Here is a 16577-nt window from a genome sequence, read left to right on the forward strand (position 1 = left end):
CAATCTCATGGTCTAAGGAAATGATACTTGACATTCAGAAAAGCTACAGCAAATGAACTACACGATCTTTGAGCTATGCTTAGGATTGGGTCTTGTCCATCACATCATTCTCCTAATGATGTGATCCCGTTATCAATGACATCCAATGTCCATAGTCACGAAACCATGACTATCTTTTGAGCAACGAGCTAGTCAACTAGAGGCTCACTAGGCACGTGTTGTGGTCTATGTATTCACACATGTATTACGATTTCCGGATAACACAATTATAGCATGAACAATAGACAATTATCATGAACAAAGAAATATAATAATAACCATTTTATTATTGCCTCTAGGGAATATTTCCAACACAGCCTTCCTCCACGGCCCGTATGCTCCTATGCCGCAGCAGGGACAACGGGAAGCCGCCGCCGCGCCCCTCTGCACCGGCTGCCCACGGTGCCTCCGTCCCGAAGCTACAGCAGGACATCATCCACTCCTCTGCTCCTCCATGGTGAGTCGTCCTCTCTCTCCCAACTCTCTGTTCTTCTTTTTTAGCTATATAAATTGGATAGATGCAAATACTTTGTTGCATAGATGGATGAATGGGTTGATTATTTAATTTGTTAGATGGATGAATGATGCCAGATTTTTTTGTTCATACTTTCAATGCCACTGCGTATATTGGTCCTATTGCTAGATATTGGTACTATGAATTTTTGGTGCTGTATGAAGATGTTGTTACTTTATGAGCATTTTAAGTTTGATAATGATGCATATGTGCAATTTTGACAAGTTTGATAATGATGCATATGTGCAACCTCCATTGCCGTTTATAGGTGCCAACGCGATGGTATCATGAACGCAACACACGAGGCGATTGCTGCTAGTCTCGTACCTTGAGACTGTTGACTTTTTTAGTTCTACCACTTTTGTAATGAACAAAACTTTAAATTCATTCTAAATGTAATATTTAGCATTTTTATGACATTCGTAAATCACTTTCGTACTCATTCGATTACATGCTGTTGAAACAAAAAGTGTTAACAATTCATCAAACAATTTCTGTCTAAGGGTAGTACAGACATTTCAACACACAACTCTTACCAGAATCTCAAACTATAATCTCAGAAAAGAACTCCACAACAGATTCTGGGAGAATTTTCCAGAATCTTGATTCTGTAGAATCGTGCATGAAAAGAACTGACCCTAAGACTAGCCTGCTTCCCGCACACTTGGCACACACCGCCCCACGCCGAGTACACATGTACGGCCACGGTATAGAACAAACGAAGGAGGAAACACAAGGAGACAAACACCTGCGAGTAAGTGGTGAGGGTGAGGTGCGACGGACGACGGGCGGTGGGAGGTAACCGTTAGTACATTCATGCATGTGTGGTACTATTGTACAATTGTGTTGTGCTCCCTCTGTAAATTAATATAAGAGCATTTAGGTCATCATGCATGCACATATGCATGTATGCTTTTGCAGCTAGATAAAAATATATACACCCCCCGTTTCTAAATTAAGTGTCGTTGATTAAGTACAAGGAATCTTGTTCTTGCTAGTTAGCTCCTCCTCCTCCTCCTACTACTACTACAGTAGAGTAGCACTCATTCCTAATTCTTTATAATATTTTAGACAGAAGAAACCATGTGATCCATGAGCTAGAAGAACGCACCACAAGTCAGTCAAGAGACATTCAAGTCCCAGGCCTGTATATGCTACAGCTTAATTGTTCATAGCATCGACAATCCCAACATGCGGTGCTAGCTCCCCATAACGCCGTAGATGTTGTTGGTCGGCTGTCTCCACATAATATGCTCCAAGCCCCGGCCCAACGCCCTCCATGCCTAGCTTAGTTAGTTGCTGCCATAATTAGCAATTAACCAGCTACCACGACGTCTTCTTGTCGCTAGTTACAACATCTTGTTAGAGCTGCGTAGACAGGTAGTAGCAGGTAATTTGTCCTGGGATCCTGGCGAGGATTTGATTCGATCTCCATGCGCACTGAATTAGTTGTTTCAAGGGAAATATTATGTCGTTGCGTAGATCTCTCAACTGCTCAGGGTGTAGTGCTGGTGCAGAGAGTGTCTGTGGACTTTCTGTGTGCAAGACCAAGACTGTAGTAGAAATACGCACTAGCACTGATGCATGTGTTTTCACTGTGCTGCTTGCTTGCATGCGTAATAATTATTGCCAGATGCATGGCCGCTCAGGTGCTCTACCCCGATTCTTAACGCTTTCGTATTTTTACAGCACGCGGCAGGATAGTTTGCACAGCAAGTCGGATAAAGAAACAAGAGAATGCTTAAATTTTGAATAATCTTTTCACATGGCAATTCGGTGGCAAAAAGCTTCAACACTTTGCAGCTGGTAGTCTCTCAAAATCTAACATGTAGACTTAGTTTCTAAAAAAGGAAAAACTAACATCAGGAGAAAAACCCGTTTAGGCTTAGTTAGTTGTTGTTGAACTGTGTCTGTTGGAGCCGACCCTTGCCCTAGCTGGGCCTAGCTCTACCTCTCTCTGTCTCTCTGAACACTTCTTTCTCTAGCACACACTAAAGAAGAAAGAAAGAAGAAAAAACGCCGTTGTCGCCGCGGGCGTTTGTGCGCCAGGAAAACCACCGCATCAACTGCTGCTTCTTCTTCCTTCTTTCTTCTTTAGTTTGTGCTAGAGAGAGAAGTGTTCAGAGAGACAGAGAGAGGTAGAGCTAGGGCAAGGGCTCGGCTCCAACAGTGTCATGCAGGATTTACTTCATCTTATAACATGTAAAAGAAACATAGTTTCATTGATATCAAAGTACGGTTAGCGAGACAATAAAATAGAAAACTTAATTAGGTTAGTGAGGTGGTACAATAATAAGAAGAAAAATGCAAAGTAAATCATAATTGGCGCAATCGGCTGGAACGCTAAAACCAACCTGCTATATGTGTAAGCATAAGTCATGTCCACATACCCAACTACCAGTAAGTTAAGCATGTCCATCAATCACGGTTGATTGGTGATCACTAGACAACTCTATACAAAGCTCACTATTTTGCCTAATCCAACTTTTCCTGTTCTCCTGTGGGCATTCCTGTTCTTTCTCGAGTAACCCAAGAAAGTCTCGGTGCAAGGACAGCTAGTGGTACGCAAGGCCACACAACCACAAGAAGATGCTGTTGCATCTTTCAGGTCGGCAATGATCAGATTGATGGCACATCAGCTTTCTTTTCCACGGTTAAAGGGTACATTGTCTCTCCGTGTAGATGTACTTTGGGGTAGGTCTGATCTGTTGTAGGCCATGAGTGGAACAATCATGCTCCCTTTGAACAAACCACCATGATACCAAATGGATCCATCGGTTTCATTGGTCTTGTGGTCAACTCTCTAGAGGCTTCTTTCTCTCTCCGACACCCATGAAAGAGGATTGTAAAGATAAGACGTGACTAGCCACTGATTAGCGATCTTTTTCAGTGAGGTCCAGTAGGTTAGCAAGCTTTTGTCTTCAAATGGCATTGCAACTAAATTTAGAGAAGACCATATATTTCATACATTTGAGTGATACTTGAGAGGGAGGCACATCAGATCATCTACATGTGCGCCACACATATCCAAGACCAAAGAGGAAGCTCCTGAAGAAAAAGTTCATGGTTGTGGAAAAAGGGATGGCCATTGCACATGATATTACAAGCACTCAGTCGAAAAAGCGGATTAATATCATTGAGATGTGAGCTCAGCTTCCACATTCTACAATTCCCAATCGGATTAATTATCTGTCCAGCAGATTCTTTTTTGTGGCAGCGTTCTCCTCTGGTGCATGTGACACGAGCATCCATGATAGTGCTATATATCACACTTACTATTCGAACACAGAAGCATGTACCGCATGTTGATTAGCTTGCTATATTGGTCATTAGGATTAGATTAGTGGTTGCAATTGCTGAGTCAGAGACATACTGTATATACTACTAGAAAAAAAAAGTTGGCTGAACTGACCGATATAACCAGCAAAAGAATGGTCGGCGCCACTCCTGGCCATGTGAACTGACGAGAGCCCCTAAGCAACTTGAATAAAAATATATCTTGGAAAGTGTAAATTATTAGATGGATGATATGACAAACCACATAATAAATTTGTCGTCGAGATTTCATGAACGTGCTCGAGCATATAACCCGTGAACTAAATAGACTGATTTTTGCAATGAGAATCGGATCGACACTGATCTCTTGTCTCGTGCAACGGTGCAAGCATGATAAACAAGGCTGCAACTGTCACAATTCAACCATACTATACATGTACCAGTTCCACAATTCCCTATTATTTGTTTAGATCTCTCCACTTTGATCCCGTAGCTAGTTGCTCGATGACAGCGATGCTAGCAAAAATAAATCGACCTGGTGATCAGACAGATGGCCATACATACATATACGAATATGAAACCTACCCTATGCAAACAAAGGAGTAAGTTCTTACACCAAACATTTGCTAAATCGATCTGCGCAATAAACTGGCCAATGATCCGATCCTATATACTAACATGAAAAGGTGATCCTAGCTAAAATAACATTTTAGAGTACTTAATAAAAAGTTGAACCCATTTTGGAGAAGGACGACACAGCTCAAAACTACCACTTTTTTCTTGTCTTACGCATACGTTTCCACCATCACTCTTCTTCAAGGAAATTACTCTACAAAAAATCACACATGGGAACGCCCATCTGGGAAAAAACAAGACGGACTTGAAATCCACGGTCGTGTGTACGTGCGTGGTTGTTTACGATCAACACGCAAGAGTTTGAAGAACGCAGGCATGCTGGTTTGGTTGCTCTCCCTGAAAAAACAGTGATCTAAATATGAAATGACGAAATCCTGAGCAGTCGTTGTCACACAAAAAACAAAGCCACGCATGATCTCTGATCAACCGGTCGCTCCCTTGTCCGACTCGATCCATCATAGTATCATTCATATCCTGTGATGATCCGCCATTTGGCCTTTTGTTCTCAGAACGGTCGGTCGATCACGCGGCGGCCTCGTCAAGAGTCTTTTAGTTTGTCTCATCTCGCAGGCGCTGTACGGCGGTCGCCGGTTATATCATTGGGCCTGCATGCATCTCGTTGGGATTTTCAAATGGTCGAAGTGGCGCTTTACGACAGGGCCCCGGCCGTCGTTTAAATTTTCATTTATAAAAAACGCCACGCTGCTTTTGGAATCGCGACGACTGGCCGCAAGTTGGACTTTGACCTGCGGTGGCTAGCTACATGTGTTCCGACAGACGGAAAGTACAACCGACACAGGGATAACTACATTTATGATGACTGGCATTACCGTGGATCGGATCAACTTGGCAAATAAAACCTGAATACTCCAGCAGTATATCGATAGCTACATGCACATAGCTTGCTTGTTTCCGACCCCTGATCATGTGGACACGTACAGAGATGCATGCATGCATGCACACTCGGTTCGGCGATGGATGAAGTGCAGCACATAAAAACTCACACGCGGGCGTGCACCTGCAAACCTGAACTACGTGCGTACTCCCTTCGTTTCAAATTACTCGTCGCAGAAATGGATATATATAGAACTAAAATACATCTAGATACATTCATACCCGTAACAAGTAATTCGGAACGGAGGGAGTACTATTTCGACTTCGACGTACTACATGCTGCACGCACGCTTGAACCGACCGACGTCCCAGTGCGTGTCAAGCTGTACAGGTAGCGCCGTGGCGGCTTAACTTTTCCAAGCGGGCGACCAGCGTTGTACTGTGCTGTCTCATGCATTCTGTGCCCATGCAGCTAGCCAGATCTGAAACATGGATGTACCGCCCGTTCAACACCGTGGTGGGGCTCGGCGGCCAGTGACTCATCTAGCAGGCTAGGCTTGTTGAGTGGATCATGAGTGGCCGGAGCGGCACAGCGACAGGCACAAAGGGTAGCAGCGAGCGTGACACGGCAGAGACGGCTACGTTCGGATCCGGAACGACCAATGCCTTGGCTTCACTACATTCACCCCACCTGCATGCGGTCCACGTACTCCACTGCCTCTGGCCATCCCAATAGCAAGCAACACGGCCGTGTACCCCGTGGCCTCGTCACCCTCGTGGGTGGGTGATAGCGATACATTCGCACTGGCAGGAAGAAAAAATTAACCAGGAAACCATCCAAAAAGCCACTCCGGCACCTGCAGGGCCGCTCGGCGGTCGCGCACTCATCCATCTTCGATCCCACGCCGGTCAGCCCCTGAAAACCCCGTACAAATCAAAACTGCGGGCTACGTCGTAGAAATAGAACCGTGTCACCGACACAAGGGATCGGAAGGGAACTTGATTAGGGCATCTCCAACGCGAACCGTCGAAACACTCGCCGATGTTCGAACCGAGCTGTCTTGACGTAATTTACCATCCTAACACACGGTAGCTCATCGGTCTGCGGACCAATTCAATTGTCTGATTTCCCGCAAGCCAGACGCAAACTAAAGCGGGACCGACCCCACGTAGGACTCTTACAGCCCTGGTCCGCTCAAATCCCCCTCCCGGCCCATTTTTCTTCACTCCGCTTCTGCTTCCTTTTTTCTTGCATCCGCACCTTCCTCGTTGTAGAAACCGAACATGTCCACCTTGGAATGCACTGTCATCCACCGAGGATCTGTCCGCTTTTATGTACCCTTTGTCTTCCTCTCGACACCATCTATGGTGGACACGACGCCCAGCAGGTCATGACACAATAGAGATGGCAACGTCCGAAACGACCAATGCATGGGCTTCAGTACGTTCAACCTTAACAGAGACACCATTGGTGTAGACCGAAGGAAAGATGGCTCCAACGGCTCCTGTACGGGCTGGCGACTCGGGTGGCGATGGGGCGGGCGATGCGCTGCGCCCCAGTGTGTCAGGTGAGTCGGCGGGCTGGTCGGAGGTGAGGCCGTCGGGGCGGCCGGTGCGCGCGGCCCCGGCGGCGTCGCTGGGCGCGGTGCCGTTCCCGCGCTGGGAAGGGAGTCGGTTCTGGGCGCTGTCTGAGGTAAGTGACGAGGAGGTCTCGGAGGCGGAGGAGGACGCTGGCAGTGGCGTTGCCGCCGGTCGGCTTGGTGCAGGGCCCAGGCCGTCGGTAGGTGTGTTCGTAGCCATGGCGGAGGAGCTCGGGGGCTCTCTCAAAGCTGGACGGCGCGGTGCTTTTGCGCCAGGCGGTCGGGGCGCCCGCAGACCAGGGGTGTCGGGTCAGGCGCCGCCGTTGCGTGCGGTGGAGGCGCCGTGCGGACGCTCGGTGCGGAGGGATGACAAGGTCGTTCCTGCTACGGTGGCGACGGCTGCTACCTTGCCGGCCGCGGGGTCGGTCCTGGAGGCAGATCCACCGCGTGGGACCGCGCCGGTCGCGGTGCCGAGGGCGGTGGCGGCGGCGGCGGAGCCGCTCGAGACCTGGCCAAGGGTTGGCGAGGTTGGTGAGGCTGGGCCAGTGGGCCGGTCCTTGGTTACGGGCCGGTCGGGCCCATCCGTGCCGAGTGCAGCCCAGGGGGGCGGGGCAGTTGTGGAAGTGTCACGGGTGGTCGAGGGCTGCCCAGTGCGGCCCAGGCCCGCTCCCGCTGTGGCGCGGCCTGCCCTTAAGTGGCTATGGATCCGCCGGGGCGCCTCTGACTGCGCACTAGGGTTTCCAGCCACTCCCACAGAGGTGCGGCGCTTCGGTCATGTCGCTCGCTCTCTCTCGCCACTCCCCCCTCCTCCACCCCTGGACCGCTCCTTTGCGGAGGTCGTCGCCATGGGATCCAAGGCGGATCGGCGGGCGGACAAGCGGGCGGAGCCGGATCTGGAGGCGGAACAGCGACGCGAGCGAGATCTGCGCGAGCAAGCTAAGGCGCGGGCGGCGGAGCGCGCCGGCGAGGAGGGCGGCTGGGGGCCTCCCCCTGCCTGGTGGCTCAAGGACCAGGAGCGCAAGAAGAGAAGGAAGGAGGAATACAAGAAGAAGGGGCTGGAGCTTAAGCGCAAGGAAGCGCTCCATCCCCACTGCGGTGACCGGGCGGGCGACCCTTTCAACAAGCCGAAGATGAAGAAGCACAAGCCCGCGATGAAGGCGGCTTCCAAGCCCTCCTCTTCCAAAGGCACGGTGGCGGAGCCAATCCCCGTCGAGGAGTCGGCGGGGCCGGATTGCTTTCGCTGCGGGCGCACAGGCCACTACCAGAATGAGTGCGCCTTCCAGCAGTTGTGCGTGCTCTGCAGCATGGAGGGCCATGCGTCGGCGTACTGCCCCACGCGTGGCAAGCAGCTGGTGCTCCAGACCATGGGTCACGCCTTCGCGGGAGGCGGCTTCTTCTGCTTGCAGTACCCAGAGGAGGCGGACGCGGGGGCGTCGGAGCTGCTGGGGGTCAATGCGGCGCTGGTGTCAGCCGCGCCTGGCGTCATGTCGAAGGAAATCCTGGAGGCAGAGTTCCCCCACCTCTTCGAGGGGGAGTGGGATTGGCAGGTGGCTCCGTTCGACGTGGACTGTTTCTCGGTGGCTTTCCCAGATCCGGCTTTGCGGAGGATGGCGACGCGCAGCGGCAAGTTGTTCCTCCCCATCAACAACATCACGGCGAACATTCGCGACGCGGTCCTCGCCGAGCCCAAGGCGCAGTCGATGCCGGAAGTGTGGGTGAAGATGTGGGGCATCCCCCCGAAGCAGCGGCGCGTGGAGCGTTTGATGGCGGCCACGACCATGATCGGGCGGCCCCTTGTGGTGGATGAGCTGTCCTTGATTCGGTCCGGTCCGGTGCGCATGCGCTTAGCGTGTCGTGTGCCGGCCAAGCTCCGGGGCGCCGTGCAGATCTGGTTCAATGGAGAAGGTTACAACGTCAAGCTTGAGCCGGAGTTAGAGTCTCGTCCGGCGGCCCCCGCCCTCCCACCTCCTCCGCCCTCGTCCAGTGGCCGCGGGCTCGATGAGCAAGACAAGGGCAAGCAAAAGGACAAGGCTCCAGAGTAAGAGGCGAGCATGGAGGAGGACGACTCCATCGACACGGCGGCGTGGGACAAGCTGGGGATCTCCGCGCCGGGCCCTGTTGCTCAGATGGAAGGGGCAACGATGACGCGGGCGGCTGAGGAGGGGGAATCGGTGGGGATGACGATCTCGATCCCCAACCAATATGGCTCCAACCTGGGGTTGGTCTCCTCCCCTCCCATGGCGGCTGCGGGTGCGGACGGTGGTCTGTTCCCGCACGGCCGCTCCCCTTCTTCCTCATGCCCCCGCCCCGCTGGGTCTCCTGCCTCTGGTGGCCGCGACTCTACACTTAGCGGCTCGGTGAAGCTCATGAAGAAGACGGCGGTGCGCAAGGTCAGCGCGGAGGTGGTGCGCGCGATGGAGCCGCTGGGGGCGCCTGTCACTCCGAGGCAGTCAGTCATGGCACTGGCGGCCCCGACAGCGCCTCCAGTGGACCAGCTGCTGCAGGACGTCTCCAAGACGGTGCTGATTTCGAAGGCCAAGCGCACCAAGACGGTGCCAGCGGCGCCGGTGCGCACCAGCTCGCGTTCGAAGGGGGCCAAGGGCAATATGCCGTCCTTGCAGAGGGCGCAACTCCTCCAAGCCCAGAAGAACATGGAGATCTCAGGTAACCCACCCCCCGGTTTACAGTTCTAGATGATTTCTCGGACGATCATTTGCATGAGGTGTTAGATGCGAGCGGTGTGGATCCCTCCTGTGTAGGAGGGGTTAGCGAGTTGATTTCGCTGGTGCGCGCTAAGGAGTTAGCGCAGGCCACGATCGCGGCTGCCGCTGCAGAGCGTGCTGAGCAGAGACCCCGGGTACCCGAGGGAGGGGACGCCGTGGTGATTTCTGTGCCTGAAGAGGGGGGACAGGCAACAGGGGTTGCTCCCTCTCCCACGACTTGCAAGGGCAAGACGAGGCGAGTGGCTAAAGCGGTCACCTCCAGGGGTGTCCGGCTCCGGAATCGCATGATCTAGATGCGAGCTTTGTTCTGGAATATCCGTGGCTTCGGTCACGTGGGGCGGCGTACCCAACTTAAAGAGTACATGCGCAAAGAGGACATAGATATCGTAGGGCTTCAAGAGACGATTAAGGCAGATTTTCGTTTTCATGAACTGCTTGCGATCGACCCCTTGGAGCGCTTCGAGTGGCAGCATGCCCCTGCTGTAGGGCACTCAGGTGGCATGCTGTAGGGCACTCAGGTGGCATGCTGCTGGGCTTGAGCCGAGCCCTGTACAAGGTTATTGACTGGGACGTAGGCTCGTTTTATATCGCGGCTCATTTCCGTATTCGTGCCTCGCTTCGTGAGTTAGCAATCATACAAGTCTACGGACCGGCCGGTCACTCTCGTTCGGCGGAGTTCTTGGCGGAACTCCAGGCCAAAGTCACCACGATGTCCGCGGCCACGCTCCCTGTTCTGGTGGGTGGAGATTTCAACCTTATCCGATCGGGAGCCGACAAGAACAACAGCAATATAAACTGGCCTAGGGTGACCATGTTTAACTCCGCCATTGCTGCCATTGCCCTAAGGGAGGTGACCAGGTCAGGCGCGAGGTTGACTTGGACTAATAAACAACTCGATCCGGTGCGCTCAGTGCTGGATAGGGTGTTCATGTCGCCGGAATGGGAAATGGGCTTCCCTCTCTGTACATTGGTCGCGGAGACATGCATAGGCTCTGACCATGTATCGCTCGTCTATTCCTCGGGGGAGGACAGGGTGCGACGCAGCCCGCACTTCTTCTTTGAAACAGCCTGGTTCGAAGTGCCAGGCTTCGAGGAGATTTTCAGGGCGAAATGGCGGGCGTGCGTTGATTCGTTAGGACCCAGAGAGGCCCGATGGAATTTTGGAACGCGGTGGGGGGGCGGCTCAGGGCTAGCCTCAAGGGATAGGGAGCAAACCTAGGGAGGTCTGACAAAGAGCGCCGCGCCGAGATCCTTGCGGAAATCGCAAGGATTGATGCACCGGCTGATGCTAGGGCCTTCTCAGAGCAGGAATGGGCCCATCGCTACGCCCTGGAGGGCCAGGTAGAAGCGTCCCTGCGCGCGGAGGAAGAATACTGGCGTAGACGAAGTGGTCTGAAGTGGGTTCTGAAGGGCGACGCCAATACTAAGTATTTCCAGGCTTATGCTAACGGGCGTCATCGGAAATGTTCCATCTTAAGGTTGCAATCAGAGCAGGGGCTTCTGTTGCGATAGGTGGACATCTCTCGACACATTTACGATTTTTACATCAATTTGATGGGCTCGTGCGAGGTCCAGGGGGCGGGGCTCCGCGAAGACGTTTGGGAGGATTCGCAACGTGTGTTGGACTGTGAAAACGAAGCGCTAGGGCTTGCCTTTCTGCCAGAAGAGATTGACGCCGCTCTCCTCGGTATGAAAGTGGACACGGCGCCGGGACCAGACGGTTGGCCGGTGGCGATGTTCAAGCGCTTCTGGCCTTTGCTTAGGGGCCCCATTTTTGAGATCTGCAACGGTTTCATGAGGGGGATGGTTGACATATCGCGCCTCAACTATGGCGTCTTAACGCTCATCCCGAAGGTCCAAGGGGCAGACAATATTAGACAATTCCGACCGATCGCGTTCATTAACGTGCCTTTTAAAATCTGTGCAAAAGCGTGCGCCAATAGACTAGGTCCGATAGCTCATCGCTCGATTAATCGAAACCAATTTGCTTTCATCCGAGGACGCAACATTTTAGAGGGACCGCTCGCCCTGCAAGAGATCGTTCATGAACTAAAGCGCACTAAGGAAGCGGCGGTGCTGCTGAAACTCGATTTCGAGAAGGCATACGACCGTGTGAATTGGGATTTCTTGCGGCAAGTGCTTATCGGAAGAGGCTTTTCCGACGTTTGGGTCCACCGTATTTTGCAGTTGGTGTCGGGAGGCCAAACTGCAGTCTCGGTGAACGGAGAAATAGGGCATTTCTTCCGGAACAAACGCGGGCTCAGGCAGGGTGATCCGATCTCACCTCTCCTTTTCAACTTCGTGGTGGACGCTCTGTCCACAATGCTTCGGAAAGCAGCCGAAGCAGGCCATATCCAAGGGTTGGTAGGCCACCTCATTCCAGGGGGAGTGACGCATCTGCAATATGCAGATGACACGCTGCTTTTGTTTCGCCCTGACCACCACAGCATTGCGTCGGTCAAAGTGATTCTAATTTGTTTTGAGCTCATGTCAGGGCTTAAAATAAATTTTCATAAATGTGAGGTGCTCACGATGGGGGTTGAGCCGGAGGAAGGTAAACGTATAGCGGATTTACTCAACTGCAAGGTGGGTAAATTCCCGCTGACATACCTAGGCCTTCCAGTTGACATCAAAAGGCCGACGATGGAGGATTGGGAACCTCTATGTGCTAAGGTGAGGGGTAGGGTGTGCCCTTGGAGGGGTAAATTCCTCTCAAAAGCGGCCAGACTAGTTCTCACGAACTCAAGCCTCTCTTCCCTGTCTATGTTTGCTATGGGCCTTTTTTGTGCTTGCAGAGGGGGTGCACGCAAAGTTTGACACGCCGCGGTCTAAATTCTTTTGGGAAGGAACTAGCCCGAACTGTAAATACCATATGGTCAAATGGGCTTGGGTGTGTCGTCCCAAGGACTTGGGGAGCAGGCCAGTGTTGTAGCCCTGCGGCAGTTGATTGACCGGGTGGTGCTCTCGGACCAACCGGACGCGGTGAGCTGGGCGCTCACCAGCTCTGGGAAGTTCTCGGCCAAGTCTATACCGCAAGCTGTGCCAGGGACCGTCGCAGCTGGTGGTGGCAGGGCTTTGGACCGCGCGGTTGCCACTGAAGATCAAACTATTCCTTTGGCAACTGTTCCGCGATAAGCTTCCCACTTCCCTGAACGTGGCCAAACGGAATGGGACGGCCAATGGGCCTTGTGCGTTGTGCGGGGACCCAGAGGACGTGAACCACGCCTTCTTTCGGTGCCCCTTATCGTGGTTTGCGTGGAGCGCAGTGCGGTCCGCGGCTGGTGTCCAGTGGGACCCACGCTCAGCTGCAGAGCTTATCCACATTTTAGGTGCGCTGCAAGGCTCAACGAAACGAGTCGTGTGGACCTGTGTCGGAGCTCTTCTATGGTCCTTGTGGCTAACTAGGAATAAACTCGCGATCGAGGGGACCTTGCCAACACATCCGGCTAATATCATCTTCAAATGCAATCTTCTTTTGTAGCAATGGAGTCCGTTGGGGAGGCGCAAGGATGTTGATTTGATCAAGACAGCGCAACAGCGAATTCTGCAAGTGTATGCGGCGGCTAGGGAGCCATGACTACGGTGGTCGACGTAGTCTCTTTTGAGTGCTTGACGAGCCTGCGTGCTCAGTACGGGCGATGCCTTGTAACGCGACAGTAACTTTATCTTCTCCGCTCGATCATGGTAGTGGCCCGATGAGGCTTTTGGGTGATGTAAGACTTATTGGTATGACTCTGCCGTTGGGGCTTTATTAATTTAAAGCCGGACGCATCTGGCGTCTTCGTTCTAAAAAAAAAAGTACGTTCAACCCACCTGCATGCCCACGTCCAGTGGCTAGCTCCCAGTGGACCTCCATCCCAACAACAACTTTAACACGGCCGTGAGTTACCGGCGCGTGCTTGGATGGCATATTTTGGCATGTCGATCCACCCAATAAACATCCAGCTTCCTGCATGCACGCGGCGGACGGCTCTAGTGCACTGGGTCGCACGTAGGCGCATTGCTACCATACCAGATCTGCATGCACATGGCGGACGGTCTCTACGCTTGTGCTTGTGCTTGTGTTGTGTGCGCTTGTGCTCGGCCGGGCACGACGGTGATGGCCACTGAGCGAGTATTTAACCAAAAACTACCACATTTCACGGAAACGTGACAGAAAACTACCACTTTACAATTTTGTGCGGAAAACTACCACTTTTATCCTAATCCGTGGCAAAAAACTATCAAGTCTTAAAACCGGTCGCTTCGTCCGCGCTAAGCACCAAGCTGACCAGCCGGTCCCACGTTTCAGGTGCCACGGTGGCCAACCGATGCCCGCCGCGTGTTAACGGCGCGTCCGCGGTCGGAAACGTTGGTTGTTGATTTGCGTTCAATGCACCAAAACGTGGGACCGGCCATTTGATGTTGATCCTCTGACGACGCCGTTTCCGACCGTGGATGCGCCGTTAACGTGCGGCAGGCATCGGTTGGCCACCGTGGCGCCTGAAACGTTGGACCGGCTGGTTAATTTGGTGCTTAGGCGGGTGAAACGACATTTGAACTGGCATATTGTATGTGTTGATTCTAATTGATGCATTTGAACATTGAACTGGAATTTAATTTGAGATGAATTATCTATCTATTGAGCTCAAATTGATGCATATTTATTCCAGTTTAATTTCATGTTGTGCAAATATATGATGTATACAATTTGATCGCTGCACACAACTGGAGTGTCATATGGAAAGGCATACTGGCATAGATGAAGCATACTATTGATTTGGCACTCTTTTATATCCCCTTTTATTTTTGTGGGTCATTTTTTCTATATTTTGTTCGATCGTTAAGCAGTGAGTTTCAGTTCTACATATATTCTGCAACTGAGCAAAGTATGCTTGAGTTTCTAATTTTTTTAGGGATTTCGACCCGGGCCCCTAAATTCCTGGAGACGGCCCTGGTCTCAGCTTACATTGTAATCATTGTTAGCTAGCTTGCTATCACGACAACTATTCACGGGCCAAACTAAAGCCTACGCAAAGCCGCCTAGAAAAAAGCAAAGCAGGAAAGGGCCGGAGAAAGCACATGACACTGTAGCTTACATGTGACAAAAACGGAAGATGGATGCCATCAACAGAAATAGGCTACGTATGTGGTCGCTCCACAACGGCATACCACAGTACCCCCAGGCCCCAGCTACACCAGTTGACGATGCAGTTAACAATTTCACGCACAAAAGGAGAGGAAAACTATGCCACAAACCAAACCATACGCAGGATCGAGTCCGATACACGTACGTGCACGACACATTGATCTCGCACCAGGAAGGGCTGGTGACGCGGATGCAGAGACCAGCTCGTGCAATGATATGACTCCAGCGCTGCTGTTCATGCAGATACGCTGAGAAGTGGACGACACGGTAGGCGTGAAGGCACAGCCCAGCCCATGCATGGATCGATCGGGAACGTAGATACCGCTAGCTTAGCTCGTTTCCTGATCGGGTTATCGTTGATCATCATGATATATGATGGGAGTGCCTAAACATCAGCTAACTAAAAACATAATTCGCGCCAGTCACTTTTTCCTAGCCAACAGATTAGCATCCAATGGCTTTGATCGCACCGGCAACTGTTCAACATCTTCCACTCGCGGGGCATGGCGGTTTCTTCTCCTTCTCCGTGACCTACTCATCCCTAACCGGCTAACCGCCTGCCTCCACGCCACCCCCACCCTCACCCAAATGGCCAGCGGGCGCTGCAGTGCACCGCCTGGCCGCCCCACCCTCTCCTCGACATCCCCCCACGGCTTGGCAGCCATCTCTGGCCATCCCTCTAAGCCCCACCTCACCTGCAGCAAACTCCGGAGACCCCCGCGACCCCGACCTGCATCCCGACCCACGCCTGTTAAGTTTCGGACTCGCTCCCACCGACCACCGCTCGTCCATGGCTTGGACTCGCTATAGCGGCGCTCGTCGGTGGAGCTCCTCATGTCGTTCCCGCCTTTGCCCTCGCATGGAGCATAATGTGACTGACGCGTCGAAAAATTTCAGTTACTTGATATTTTGCAAACCAGATATATGATATACTACCAATAACACAGCTAAAAAGGTATTCTTTTTATACAATTATATCGAGAAGAAAAGTTTGAGCACACGAAGGATAGCTATGTAGACACGTACATACATGTGAAATTTTATACAAAGAGTGATTGCATGCGAAATAAAGAAAATCAAGAATTGTGAAGTTAGGGTACATCGTGTTGTTGTTACTTGTAGACCAGAATAACTTAGGCATCTCCAACGCGGACCCTTAAACCGCTTGCAACAGTTCGGACCGAGCAGTCCATAAGTGTTTTGCCATTCAACGCGGTCCTGTATCGGTTCGCAGGCCGATCCGGACGTGTTTTCCACGCAAATTGGAGACAAACTGGGGGGAGGGCTTTGCGGGCGTCCGGAGCGCTGCCACACCCGCGTATGACTAAGTTGGCCCACCAAACAACTCCACCCGCCTACCCCACACTTTCCAACGTACACTCGTGCCGCTTGCCGCACCGCATTCATGTCGGCTGATAGCATGTAGTGGTCAGCATTAGTGCCACTTGCCATGATCGGATGTGAGGGCGGCATTGACGGACGCGACCTCTCGGGCATAACTCATGTTTTTTATTTGACAAAACATAGGGTTTGATTAAAAAATTGATGGCTTCCTTTATTTGTTCATATGGTGTTGGTCAACCAGTCATGTAGATGTAATCACGTGGTATATTGTTTGTGTTTCTGCCATTGTTGTAATTGAGGAAACGTGCGCGCGGACCTGGACCATATAACTACCACACGTTAACACACGTGTACAGACACGACATGGAACAACGAGAAGGAAACACAAGGAGACAAACACCCAAGAGGTGGTGGTGACGGCAAGGCGTGACAGACACATGGGCAGTGGAAGGCATCCGTTAGTTCATGAATGCACATATGAAAGACAAATGTCCATACAAGCT

The 16577-nt window shown here is 52.0% G+C and overlaps 1 pseudogene; it reads left to right on the forward strand.

The window, feature by feature from the left end:
* Positions 1-6788: 6788 nt before the first annotated feature.
* Positions 6789-9572, forward strand: LOC147992953 (uncharacterized; annotated as a pseudogene).
* Positions 9573-16577: the final 7005 nt, after the last annotated feature.

Source organism: Triticum urartu, chromosome 1A, assembly GCF_056163025.1.
Source record: "Triticum urartu cultivar PI428250 chromosome 1A, HENAU_Tu73, whole genome shotgun sequence".
NCBI classification, from domain to species: Eukaryota; Viridiplantae; Streptophyta; class Magnoliopsida; order Poales; family Poaceae; genus Triticum; species Triticum urartu.